This window comes from Solanum dulcamara, chromosome 1 (genome assembly GCF_947179165.1).
Source record: "Solanum dulcamara chromosome 1, daSolDulc1.2, whole genome shotgun sequence".
Taxonomy (NCBI): Eukaryota; Viridiplantae; Streptophyta; class Magnoliopsida; order Solanales; family Solanaceae; genus Solanum; species Solanum dulcamara.
This window is the reverse complement of record NC_077237.1, coordinates 20,587,130-20,600,532: the sequence shown is the minus strand read 5'-3', so window position 1 is coordinate 20,600,532 and position 13,403 is coordinate 20,587,130. Positions and strand designations below refer to the sequence as shown.

The window sequence follows — 13,403 nt, the reverse complement described above, 5'->3', positions numbered from 1 at the left end:
GATAACATGATCAAAGATCAATCTTTGAAAAGTAGCATGCTTCTTAAAATTGATCGAACAAGTCATCAATCCTCAGAATGGGATACGTATTCATAATTGTGACCTTGTTCAATTGCTGATAATCAATACACATACAAAGAGAACCATTCTTCTTTTTGATAAAGAGAACCGGAGTACCCTATGGAGAGATACTCGATCTAATGAAACCTTTATCTAGAAAATCCTTTAACTTCTCCTAAAACTCTTTCAATTCTGCCAGAGCTATTTGATAAGAAGGAATAGAGATAGGCTGAGTATTGGGGAGGAGATCGATACCAAAGTCTATTTCCATTCTAGAGGAATTCCTAGGAGATTATCGAAAAAAACTTTTGAAAACTCATTAATAACTAAAACTCACTCAAGAGTAGGAGTTTCCAAATTAGTATCTCTAAATCAGACTAGATGATAAATGCAACCTTTGGAAATAGTTTTTTGAGCTTTAAGGCATGAGATGAATTGACTCTTAAATACGAAATTATTACCATTTCATACTAGGACTGGCTCATTAGGAAACTAACACTTGACTACATGGGTTCCTACAACATATAGAGGCATAACATGCATGGAGAAAATCCATACCAAGAATAATATTAAATTCGGTCATATCAACCTCTACAAGATCAACTAAGGTGATTTATGAAAAATATAAATTGGGCAATTTCTAAAATCTGTTTTAGCCACAACTGAATCACCGATAGGAGTATAAACCAAAAAAGGCTCTAGAAAGATCTTAGGGCTAACAATTAGTCACATAGAAATATAAGGAGTAACAAATGATAGAGTAGCACCCGAATCTAACAATATATAAACATCAAAGTCAAAGACTTTCAACATCCCAGCCACCACATCAGGGGAATCTTCTAACTCCTGACTAGTCTGAAGGGTATAAAATCTATTTTCGCACTGACCGCTATCCAAAGTAGTAGCACACTGATCCGGACGACTGGTAGCCTCAGTCTGAACTTGGGGTCTTGTCCCACTCCAACACTCCTTTGAATGATGACTCGACTTTCCACACTTGAAACAAATATCCAATCCCACTAAGCACTCTCCCCTATGTCTTCACCTACACTTCTTATATGGAGGGATGACTTAACCACCTAGAGCTCCTCCTTGTGCCTTAGGATTTGGCACCATGTCCTTCTCAAATCTCGGAGATAGAGTGTTTGAACAAACTTGGCCTTGAAAATTTAGACCCTATCAGAAATGAAAATTTCCACCATCGAGTTTGTTATGAAAAAACCCACCATCAATCTGAGCCCTTTTGGACTCCCTTACATTCCACTTATTGAGTTTCTACCCTTTAATTTGCTTGGCATAAGTCATAAGCCTAAAAATATCCATATACTTGATAAGCATAGTGGTTTGACATTCTTTCATAACCAAGTCCGACACTGACGAAATAAACTTACTCATTCGAGCACAAGATTTGGATACCAAGGATGGAGCATATTTGGACAACGTTGTGAACTTGAGGGCATACTGCCTCACACTCATGTTTCCTTACTTGAGGTTTATAAACTCCAACACCTTTGCCTCCCTCAACTAAAGCGGGAAGAAGTGATCAAGAAATGTAACTTTGAAATTTTCCCAACCTATGGGACCCTCTTCAACTCTTTCAGTTTTCCATTGGTTGTACCAAACTTGAGCGACATGCTTGAGTTGGTAAGCCGTCAATTCCACCTTTTTATCCAAGGACAATCCATAATATCCACAATCTTATACACCTCATCAATGAACTCTTGAGGATCTGGATCTACCTTTGAACCATGAAATTCAGGAGGGTTTATCTTTGCAAAATCTCTAACTTTAGAAGTCAGTGTAGCCACATTTGGAGAAGCATCTACCCCTTGATTCACTTGAGTAGTCACGGCTTGGGCTAGCATTTGAGAAGCGGCTTCAAACTCCACATTAGTCACTTGATTATTCAAAAGTTCATTCAGAGATTGTTGCTCCTCTCCCTCAACATTCATTCGGATGGGGCATCTTCATAGAGGCATGATTCTGCAATTGTAAAAAGAAAGCATTAGAGGAGGAAACCGTAGAGTTCAACTCTATAGTACCATGAGATCATGAAAGAAATGAGGTGTTTCCTAAGATGACTTATAGCCTCCTATTCATAAATGTGGCGTGCTTCACACCAATAAACAAGACTATACTTGACGTGGCATGTTAGACTCCCCAGAACACTAGAACCTTGTGCTCTGATATCAAGTTTATCATGACCAGATATAGGGCTCAACCATAATACGGTGATTAAAATCCTGAAGGACCCCAACCAAGCCTCTTAGCATAATATTTATGAGCATATATAAGGTAAATGAATCAATTAAACTAAATCAAGATACGAAAGCCAAATCTCAAATAGAACATGTCTCAAAATTAGAAAATGACAACATAGACTCTTTACTATCTAATATGCCTCTACTACTAGATGGTGGCATGAGACAATCTCCTAGCTCACCCAATATGAAAGATAAAAGAAAATCATAGATTTATAAGCAAGTAAATGTCCCATCCTCGAAACATGACAACTCACCAAAAAGCAAAAGTAATGAACTCTAGACATGAGCGGGAAGAGGATGAGCATATTCGTCTGACCCAACATTATCATACAATATAGGCAAAAAGTAGGTGTTAGTACATGGAATGCGGTGCATAAATAATAAACATAGGACATAGCCGATATGAATCACGGGATGCAAGACCAATATCTTTAAAACATGAATTAAGTCATAAAAATATTAAAATATTTATCTCACTGGTCAATGCATCAAAACTTTGTAACTATCATAAGAACTCATAAATCAACTGAAAATGTGTGGAAAAGGACCTTTAGCCGAAATATAAGACCATGCAATATACATGGAATGGATCATTGAAATTCAACTTGAAATCATTCAATATGGTGTGAATTATGCATAATTAGGCTAATAGTATTGAAGTATATCATAATTGAGAAGACCCAAAATAAAGCATGAAATTAGTGCTTTTATGTGAAGAAATCATAAGAGAATTTGAGAAGAAATATTTGGAATTTCATGGGTAAAAGGTATCCATGGATGAAGTCCTACATACCTAGACCTTTTTGAGCCCTCAATTGAAGAAAATCGAAGTTGACCTCAAGAAATCTTTTGAATTGCTTGAGGGAGAAGAAGACTGTTGAGAGAAAACTTGGGAAAGAATATTTATCGTTTTGGGAATTATGGTGAGAATGAGAGGGTTAGGGGAATTTAGATTAGTTAATAAGTAAGAATCTAGCCTTAAAAACCATCCACGTTCATTAATAAAATATGGGGAAATGACCAAAATAACTCCAACTTAAACTGAATCCGAAACCCAGGACGGACCACTACCACGGACCGTTATAGACAATACAATCCATGGTCCCTTCTGTGGTGAGAGACTTAAGATTTTCTAAAATGGGACTTTGAAAAGGTGCCCACCGCAAGACACACCACGGCCCGTTATGGGCACTATGGTTCTTGGTGATCTTCCATGATGGCAGACTTGGACTTGAAGTTTTACGGATTGTAGAGAAGGTTTCAGGAGTTCCTCCACAGAGACCTTCACGGCCCATGGAGGACATTACAGTCTGTGAACTTGGAGAGTTGGAGATGGTCCCAACAGGAGCCTGCAGGAGGTGGTTACCATGGAGACCATAATGGTCCATGGACCACACCATGGTTCGTGGTGGCATATCGTAGTCATCACCTCAAGAACCCATTTGGTAAGGCATAGACCATGGTGGCCCTTCACAGCTCATGGTTCACGGCCCGTAGTGGGTCTCATGAAGACCACCTGGTGCCAAATGGTGAATTTTTCTGAGAAATCATCTATTAAACCTCATTTTAGGAACTCTCAACTTTCGGAGTCTTATAATCGCATTCTGAAGTTCCAAAATACAACAAGGTGGGAAGAATCTGTCATGTAATGCAATAGTCAATTCACCACACGATGTAATAGATTCCTCCGATAATTCACCCAACCAAGCGGTAGCTTCTCCCATAAGGGAGAGAGGAAATAGCCTCAAATGAAATGACTCTTGGGTTATGTTGGAAAAACTGAAAGGACCACACACATCAATGAGTTTTTTGAGACAATTATGTGGATCCTCAAGATCTTGTCCTCCATAGAGCCCATTCATCTGAAGCAAATGCAACATAGTGCTAGTGACGTGAAAGACCTTGTGTCCCACAATTTTTGGCAAACGAATGGAACTACCATGACCCTTGTCTTTGAATTGTCCTTAACCATCCTATCACCCATCATAATTGGTGGTATCATTCCCTTTGGTGCTCATCTTTTCACCTATATAATTAACAAAATAATAAACAAGGTAATAGTTAACAACGACAAAAGATTAGTGCAATAAAATATTTTAATATGGGAATTTGTATGCATCATTATCCGACAATGATGCCATTTTCTTATATTGTTCCACTACGCCTGCAAATTAGACGCATAAACGATCGATTATAAAAATCCAACAAGGAGTTGGGATCCATCCCACAGGGAATGGATGAATATAATTCACCGTAGAAAGATTTAATCTCACTAAAATATTATGCTTCCATAGATCTTAAGTGATGAATCATATTTTTATCACTATGAAACTCCTTTTCATTTTATGTCATTAATATAGACACGTGATTTTTGACCCTTCCCGAGTTTGAATCCATTTTTATCTTTCAATATTTACATTTAAATTTAATCATTATTTTTTATTTTATTTCATTCTTTGTTAGAGTTTAGTTGAGAAAATTGAAATCACAAAAAAGAGTCATGTTTGTTTAGATAATACTTTTGTTTTTTATTTGCGAGGAAAAGAAAAATTACAACAGATATGTTCTTTGAATTTGCTTATATTTAATATTTAGATAGTATTATATTCTTGGTTATTTTTTAAAAAAATAAAAGCAAACTCAATAGCATGTTGTCATTTGGTAAATTTTATCTCAATCTTTATCAAAGACATATTCCATTGGAGATGGGAATATTACACTTTTCCTCCCAAAGCTTATAAATCTTATCCAAAATTTATAAAAACATGGGATAATGCATAAATACTCTCTGAACTATGACCGAAATAGTAACGACATACCATAACTTAACTAGGGTCCTTTTACCCCCCAAACTCATTTTTTTTGCATTTTCGTGCATCTTTTATGCTGACATGGCACATTCAACCTAGTAAGTAGATTGTGTTTGTACATACGCGCCACCACGTCTATAAATAATATTTTTAATTTTTTTAAAAAAAAAAATAAAAATTATTTTTTTAAACTTTATTTAAAGTTTTTAATTCCTTTCAAATCTTTTTATTTTGTTTATCTTTTATTTAAATTAAGTTAATACATGTAAAAAAAGTTCTTGTATTTAAACTTTTTTTAATATTTTTTACCTTCATTATCTTTTCTCTTTTATTTTTCTATTGATTTTATTTACTCTTTTTATTTTCTTTGTCTTTCTTTTTAGTGCCCCTTATTTCACTAAAGCAAGAAGGGAGAAAGTTGACTTTGAGAAAGAAGGGCTTCTATTTAGATTAGTTTCTTAGTAAAAGATAAGGCAAGAAGCAAGGGCATAGCAGTTGTGCGAAAGTTGTTGCGCCTTAGCGCACTCCTTTTCTTGCTCGTTAGTACCCCGTACCCCTATTATTTAGATTATAGTCATAAAGGAACTAAAGAAAATTTGACAACCTTACTAATAGAAAGGGGATGCGCTCAAGCATGCGTAAAGAGTTTGTCTTATATTATAGAATGGTTTGTAGAAAGGAGATTCGTCAAATATCCCATGTTGTAGATCTGATTTCAAATGTAATTCCAAATGTTTTGTATTTTAAATAAGTTAATTTCGAATGAATATCAAAATAAGTAAAAAAAATCAAATAAAACATAAAAAAATTAAAACGCTAAAATTAAAGGACACTTATAAATTTTTTTAAAGAATCCACATAATTTTTTAAAATTATTAAAAGTGAAAAGATAAGAAATTAATGAAAGAAAAAAGTTTAATGTGAGGAAGAAATTAAAATAAATATTTTACGTAGAAAGAAATGATAATAGTTACATGTATATGTAAGCTTAATATCAATAATTATGTGTACTAACTAATTGTAAAATTATCAATTAAAAATTGATGTGTCCAAGTTTTTCATCCATCAATTGTCTTCAAGAGAGTGTGCATACTCTCTATGCCACATCAAGTTTTAGAGTGTATTTATTTCCTTTTAAAATGGTTCAGAAGGGTAACAGAATCCTAATAAAGTTAAAATGTGTTTTTGAAATTTCGGTTAGTTGAGGATGCTTATGCATTATCTGTATTTAATGTAAAATTATACCCAAAAAAATTACATATACCCTTAGATCACCCCAAAATTTCTAATTGCATTAAAAAAAAGAAAATTGGGGCGGAGTGCGGGTAGGGTGGGTGATGGGGGTAGGGTGGAGGATGGGGGGTGGGCAAATTTTTAAAAAAAACAATTGAGGGGAGGGGGGAGAAGGCTGGCGGGTGGGAGTGTGGGGAGGGGGTCCAGGTGGGGTGGGTGGGAAGGGGCCAAAAATTGAATTTTTTTTAAGAAATTGGGGGGTGGGTGGGGATGGGGGTTTAGGGTAGGGTGATGGGCCGGGGGGAGGCAAAATGTTTGGGGTTGACGTGGGGGTAGGGGAGAGAGAGGGTCAAATATATTTTTTTAGAAATTACTTCAATTTAAAAAAAAATGATTATGGTGGGGGTGAGGGTAGGTGGTCCGAGTAGGGGGTGCACGGGAGGGGGGTTGGAGTTGGCAAAAAAAAAATTTATTTATTTTTAAAAAAAAATAGGGGTGATGGAAATAGGGGTGGGCAAAAACTTTTGTTGATGGGTGGGTAGATGTGGGATGTGGGGTGCGGGTGAGGTAGAAGAAGAATTAAATTTTATTTTTGTCTGAAAATTAATTGTTTAAAAAATAATAATTTAGGGGTGGGTTGGGGGTTGTAGGGGTTAGACCATTAACAATTTTTCTTTTATTTAATATTTTTTTGGCTTTAGGAGATTAAAGTGGGTTAAAACCATTTTACTCAAACCATATTTGACCAAATTCATATTTATCCATATTTTATATGGATGGATTGTAATCCAATCTATTTTGCTTAATATGTATTTAATACATCCAAATCTGATCCAATCCAACCTTTTGTCACCCCTAGTTATATGCACATGAAAATTTTCAAGCTTATGTGTTCATAAAGATTATGATTAGAGCTTATACCTGATCTACCCCATAGCCGCCTATGGAATTGTAGGCCTTGAACATCCTTGTTTTTACCTGTATAAATTTGGATCTATGTAGAAAGAATGCTATAAATTATTTTAATTTTTACTTTAATCTACTTTACATTATCATAAATTTGACTTCCCTTATTCTGTTTATACTCCGAGAAGTGAAAAAAGAAGAAGTGCTTTAATGGTTGGTCACATATTTGATGAGGTCTAAAAAAGTATAACCTAAGAAGATCCTTCGACGTAAGGACCTAGGGGGAGTAGAAGCCTTGGTGAGAGTGGTAATTCTGTTATCAAAAAGTCAATTCTAGAAAACAAGTATCAAAAGTCAAATCACCAATCCGAAGTTAAAAATAACATTTCCAAGCATAGGATCAGTTGGAATTCAACTTGTTGAGCCTCAATCTAAGATGTCTTTTGAAGTTGATGACAACTTAAAGGTTATTTGCCACGACAGTGCCATGAAAGGTTGTTGATTCAGGTGTAAGGTCTTACAGGTATCACAACAACGTCTGACAGTTCAATAAGATGACATCCAGGTTTGTGATGGTCCTAAAAAGTTCAACATACCTTAACCACTATGACGATAACTTAAGTTAGATACTATAACTTATTATATACTTACATATATTGACTTGTTTGTTCTCCCTTCACCCTATTTCCTCATCACCTTTTCTTGATTTAGAGGAATGGATCGTTCCTACAGATTTGCAGGCTCTAATAAATTGGGAATGAGATGCACCGAATGCCTCACAATTCGGCCCCCACCTTTAGAGGATTATTCTAACTATTCTTTTGAAGTAAGAGGTGCAATTGATGCTTGGGGGTCTAAAAAGTAGTGGGAAGGTGTTGTTCCTAGATTTGATGTCTACGAAAGTGGTCATCTTAAGGTTTAGTTCCCTGGTAAGAAATAACAATCCCCCAAAACTAAAAAGCTAAGATAGGAATCGAAAACAAGGAATAAAGGAGAATTATTGCTTAGAGGTTGATGCATAGAAAATTTGCATAAGATTGACTCAATAGCCAATGGATGTAAAATTGGACTCTCTAATTATTTTCATTTCTTACTTGAAATCATACCTCTAACCTCGGTATTGTCATAAATTGGCTTTGTTACTCAATAGTGGATAAAGGTTTAAATAGTAGGCCTTTATTTTGGCTAATTTTTTGTCTGAAATTTTGGACGATTGATGTTGGTCATGGAGTAATGCCCCAAGGTGTTATTTTCTCTCAATTCAATTCAAAGTACGAATGTGAGGACTTCAACAGATTGGGTAGATGAAAATGGGTTAAAGCTAAGGGAAACAAAGACATAAAGTTGTTAATAAGCTCGAGTTCAACTTATTTATCCAAGTGCAATATCAAAGAACCAAGGAACTGCGAAAATCATATGGCTCCCAAGCTTCTGGCACCTAAAGACAACAAAATGGTGTCCACTTCTAAACACAGTTGAAAAATGCATGAACATTAAAGATAAAATGAAAATCCAAACTACATGCTGAACATTCAACACAATATAACCTTGCTAGAACGAGACATAAAACAAAATAAAATAGAAAAGGTTTAGTGAAATTCTAAAATAGTGTAAGAAGAAAAACTAGACTCATATTGATTAACTAGGTGTATTAAATATTTGACTCTATTTGGAAGTGCAACAGATCATAGCCAGGTAGCAATAAGATCACAATCAGACATTTTCTGATCTTATTATTATTATTACCTTTTTGAGATGGATGACTTCATTATTCATTGAATGATACCCACTGCAATAACATACCAAATATAATTTGATACCACGCTTAATTGTACCTCATAAAGATAAAGAGACTTTTTTTGATAGATGCTCAGCTCCCTCACCCCCACCACACAACTTAATGGCCAATTGACCTTCTCATTCCCAAGGAATGGATACACCTCCAAGATTATTTCTTTGCATTTAACACCTTTATCATTCAGTATAAAAGTTGAAAAGATGTGACATTGCACCTCTTCACGGTAGAAAAAGGATGCCACCAACTTTTATATGAAACCCATAGAAAAGATTTATAAATGCTATTAAGAAAAAAGAAATGATTATAGTATCAACACCATACATCTTTCATTTTTTATCTTGCCTATCAATTATAGCAAGAGCTGATTATATAAAAGGTCAAGAACTATAATCGCCTTTTCCTTTTTGTTTTAAAGAAGTAAAATTGATTTTATGAGGAAAAACAAAGATACACATTCTAGACTTTTCTCAAAAAAAAGGATGGCATAGATGTAGAAGGAAACATTCACCTTGATTTATTTTTTGAATAGCTAAATGCAAACTTTTACCTTGATCTCTTTGTAAACACTATTAAAACGGACAATAGTGAAAAGATGATTCAGAAGGTTAGATACACCATTGAGACTACTAAGATAGTAAGAACTTTTTTGGATTGGCTTATTTAAATGCTTCTAAGCCAACATATTTTTTAAGCACTTTTGGAGTGTTATTGTAAATTAAATAAGCAAAAAAACATAAGTTAGAATTTTAATTGAATTCATGTTCTCAAAATCCCTAGCTTCTTCTACATCATTCTTCTTTGTAAAAACAATCGCTAGTGTGTCCTAAGCTTCTTTGGGGCTCTTGTTATTCTTAATAATAAATCATCTTTGATTGTTATAGTGAGAGCATACATGGTCTTTCCAACCTTCACCTTTCACCTTTTTGTTGTTTTGGCATCAGTTGATAATGTAGTGTCTGATCCACCAACAATAGCCCATAATTCATGACAGATAAATTAGTATTGTATTCTCATGCTCCATAATTCATAGTTACTTGCATTGAGCTTCTCAACTCTATTGAGATTGCTTACAAAGTATGTCATTTATAAGTGCCTAATGACTTGTAGCCTCCAACTATAGCTTGTAGGATCTCCTTTTGAGTTACTACATCTTCATATATTCACCAAGGCTCTGATACAACTTGTTGGATATTTTTGGTGGGCCCAATCGGTTGCTCACAATTTTAATTTTACTATTGCAAATTAAGAACCCGCTTCGGTCTTACAATTTTTACACACAACTTTTCTTGCACTCGTAATCTTAAAACTATTTTTGTTGCTCTCTCTTATTACTCACTTGATCACTCACTATTAATAGCTTCAGCAATACTCTTTAATTGAGCAATCACTTCTTACTTGCTTGCTTGCTTCAGTAACACTCTTTACTTAAGCACTCACTCTTGTCTTAACCACAGATACTTTACACACACATCACAAATAAAACCATCTCTATTTATAGGTGGTGATAAGAGAATCTAATTAAGGATATTTACTACTTTATTCTAGAATGTTTCTCCAACTACTGAATTCTAGAACTGCCCTGTCACGCCCCGGAAGGATACCCTAGACGTGACCGGCACTTGAAAGCCATTTCTAACCTTCAAGCGAACCACCTGATTCAGTCACCTCATCATTCAATCACACTCACCCAAAGGAAGGGTCAATCATAGCATAATATTCACATTGCAGGGCCGAAGGCCAAACATATTCAACTCAACAAAACAAGTAAAATAGGACTCCTCAAAATAACAGTCCAACCTTACCATACTCTAGTCTATGAAGCCTCTATCAAAGTCTAGAAGGTGTCAATGACAAGCCCATGGCTACCAATAATCCAAAATAAGAGGAAACGACAACAAAATTGTACAACAAAGCTCAATATCCTCCGGAAAACTAGGAGGACTCACCAACTAGCTAGGAATATATCTGGATCTTCAACGGAGCGCCGGTTGATGACCCCTGGTACCTGTCTCTACATCATGAAATGATGCAGGCCAAATGGCGTCAGTACATGGAATGTACGAGTATGTAAAATGGACGGATGAAACAAACATCAAGAAGACATCAACATCAACTCAGCACCTCAACTCATACATATATATAAACATAGGACAACTCACTCAAATGTCCTAAGTTTAACAAGAATAGTTTAGATGGGACTAACTCATAAACCACTCAACTCAACTGACTCAGAGCACTATCAAGACCTAAATGGGAGTTTCTCTTAATCGACAACCATCACCTATGAGCCGGTGATAGTACAACAATCAGACGTTGTTGCCACGTCCGTCCATACCTTGTCAGGACATGAACGCCTCCCTAATCATGGATACCATCAATTAGTCAAGTCCTATCATTTTAGGACAATAAAAATAGGAAATATCCGACTTTAACGGTTCGATCCCAAGGGAAGCATCCGACTTTAACGGTTCCATCCCTACCTATGTTGGCAGCGTAGTTTCTGGGGTTCGAGTATGGACTGTACTCTCACCCGCCTCGGTGCTCGATACTCTTCCCATGACTCCATGCTCATAAAACTCCTCCAATCATCTCAAACAAGCCCTCACGGCTAGTTTCATGTGGTATATTTCCACCTCATCAACTCGGTTCTCATTTCAACTCAATTAAGTCATAATGGCAAGTCTCATTTAGGACCTTGTCCACTCGTCAATTACATCCTCAAATCAACTCAATCAAGCCTCATTTAGATAAACATTTATGACATCTCCTCAAGATTTAGCACAACTCTATGACTTCAGCTCAACAATTCAAGTTGAATAGCACATTTAAGGAAATTGACTTAAGCAACATAATCACATGGCTAAAGAGATCAACAAGATGTAACAACAAGTCATCTCCATCAACTCATACTAACATGAAGGATTTTAGGGACTTCTTAGCTCAACAACATCAACACATATAGCATCAAATAAATAGAAGACAAAGTTCATACAAACATAAACCATACCAAGAAACTCTATTTTCATGAACATCTAACCTCAAAGCAAGAGTAGGGCACATGGGTGGACTCAACCCATGTTTTGGATAGCCTTACTTACCTTAGTGAAGACTTGAACAAAACCTTGATGTTGGGTCTTCAATGGAGAACTCAAATCTTGAAGCTCTTGGAACCCTTCTTATTAGAAATGGGGAAGAAGAAGAAGAGAGAGAGAGAGAGAGAAGCTCCTAGGGCTTTTTAGAGAGAGAGTAAGGCTGAGAAAATATGTTCCCAAAAGACCAAAGAAAATACATATATAATTTGGGTAAGTTCCCAAATTGCCCCTCCTCAAAAGTTCTAGAAATAGGCTAAAAATGCACCTGGCGCGATAGTGGCGCGTCGCGCCATTGCAGCGCCAGGCCAATTACGCCTAAAACCTGTACACCTCGCAGTGGCGCACCACGCCAGAGACCAAACTACTAAGGCATGTTTCTGGCGCGATTGTGGCGCGTCGCGCCCTTATAGTGCCAAGGCCATATTTTCTGGGTTCTGGAAATTTGGTCTGAAAAACCCTGCACAACTTTTAGCGGCGCATCGCGCCAGGGGCCAAACTTCTGAGGCATGTTCCTGGCGCGATAGTGGAGCATTGCGCCACTACGGCGCCAAGCCCAGATTTCCAGTAGTTGAACCCCAGGCCTGAAAATCTCTGTTGTGCTCGTTCATCTTAGGATCGTCATATCTTTCGACTTCGAACTCTAAAATTTATATTCTTGGTGGCGTTGGAAAGAAGACTCGACGACCTTTAATTTCATAGGTCGTGGGCCACCTATAATTCCATCTCTCAAAAGATAGGGTCGTTAAAAGTCGACTCCTCATACAAACTCGTCCTAAAACTTAGCCACGACGAACCTTCTTGGTCTTAGCTTGGTCCTAGGGGTCCCCCGTGACCCCACATCACCTCCAAAACTTTTCAATTACTCAGGGACTCATCTTAACTCATGCATAAGCTCCTCAATACTCGAGTTCGACCCTACCCGTATATAAAAAGGGTTTGAATTTTTTTAGGGGAAAATTTTGAGAGGTGTTACATGCCCTTTCTAGAAAAAAATTAGATTTTTTTTCTAAAAGACTCATTGTAGAGATCTTCCTTCTTTTCTTCACTACTCTTGAATATTCTATTCTCCTCTTTGACATGACTTAGATATTAGTTGAGTTGGTGATGAAGTTATAGAAAATATAGGGTTTGGGACAAAGCTATTAGGTATGGCCAAATCCATTACAGAAGCTTTAATTTATCTCCTAGAAGGAGTTTTCTTTAGTACTTAGATACTTGAAGGGCTCAGATTATTTTAGTG

General features: G+C 36.3%; 1 pseudogene; it reads left to right on the top strand.

The window, feature by feature from the left end:
* Positions 1 to 3,783: 3,783 nt before the first annotated feature.
* LOC129892127 (uncharacterized) lies at positions 3,784 to 8,213 on the top strand (annotated as a pseudogene).
* The last annotated feature ends 5,190 nt before the right edge of the window (positions 8,214 to 13,403 follow it).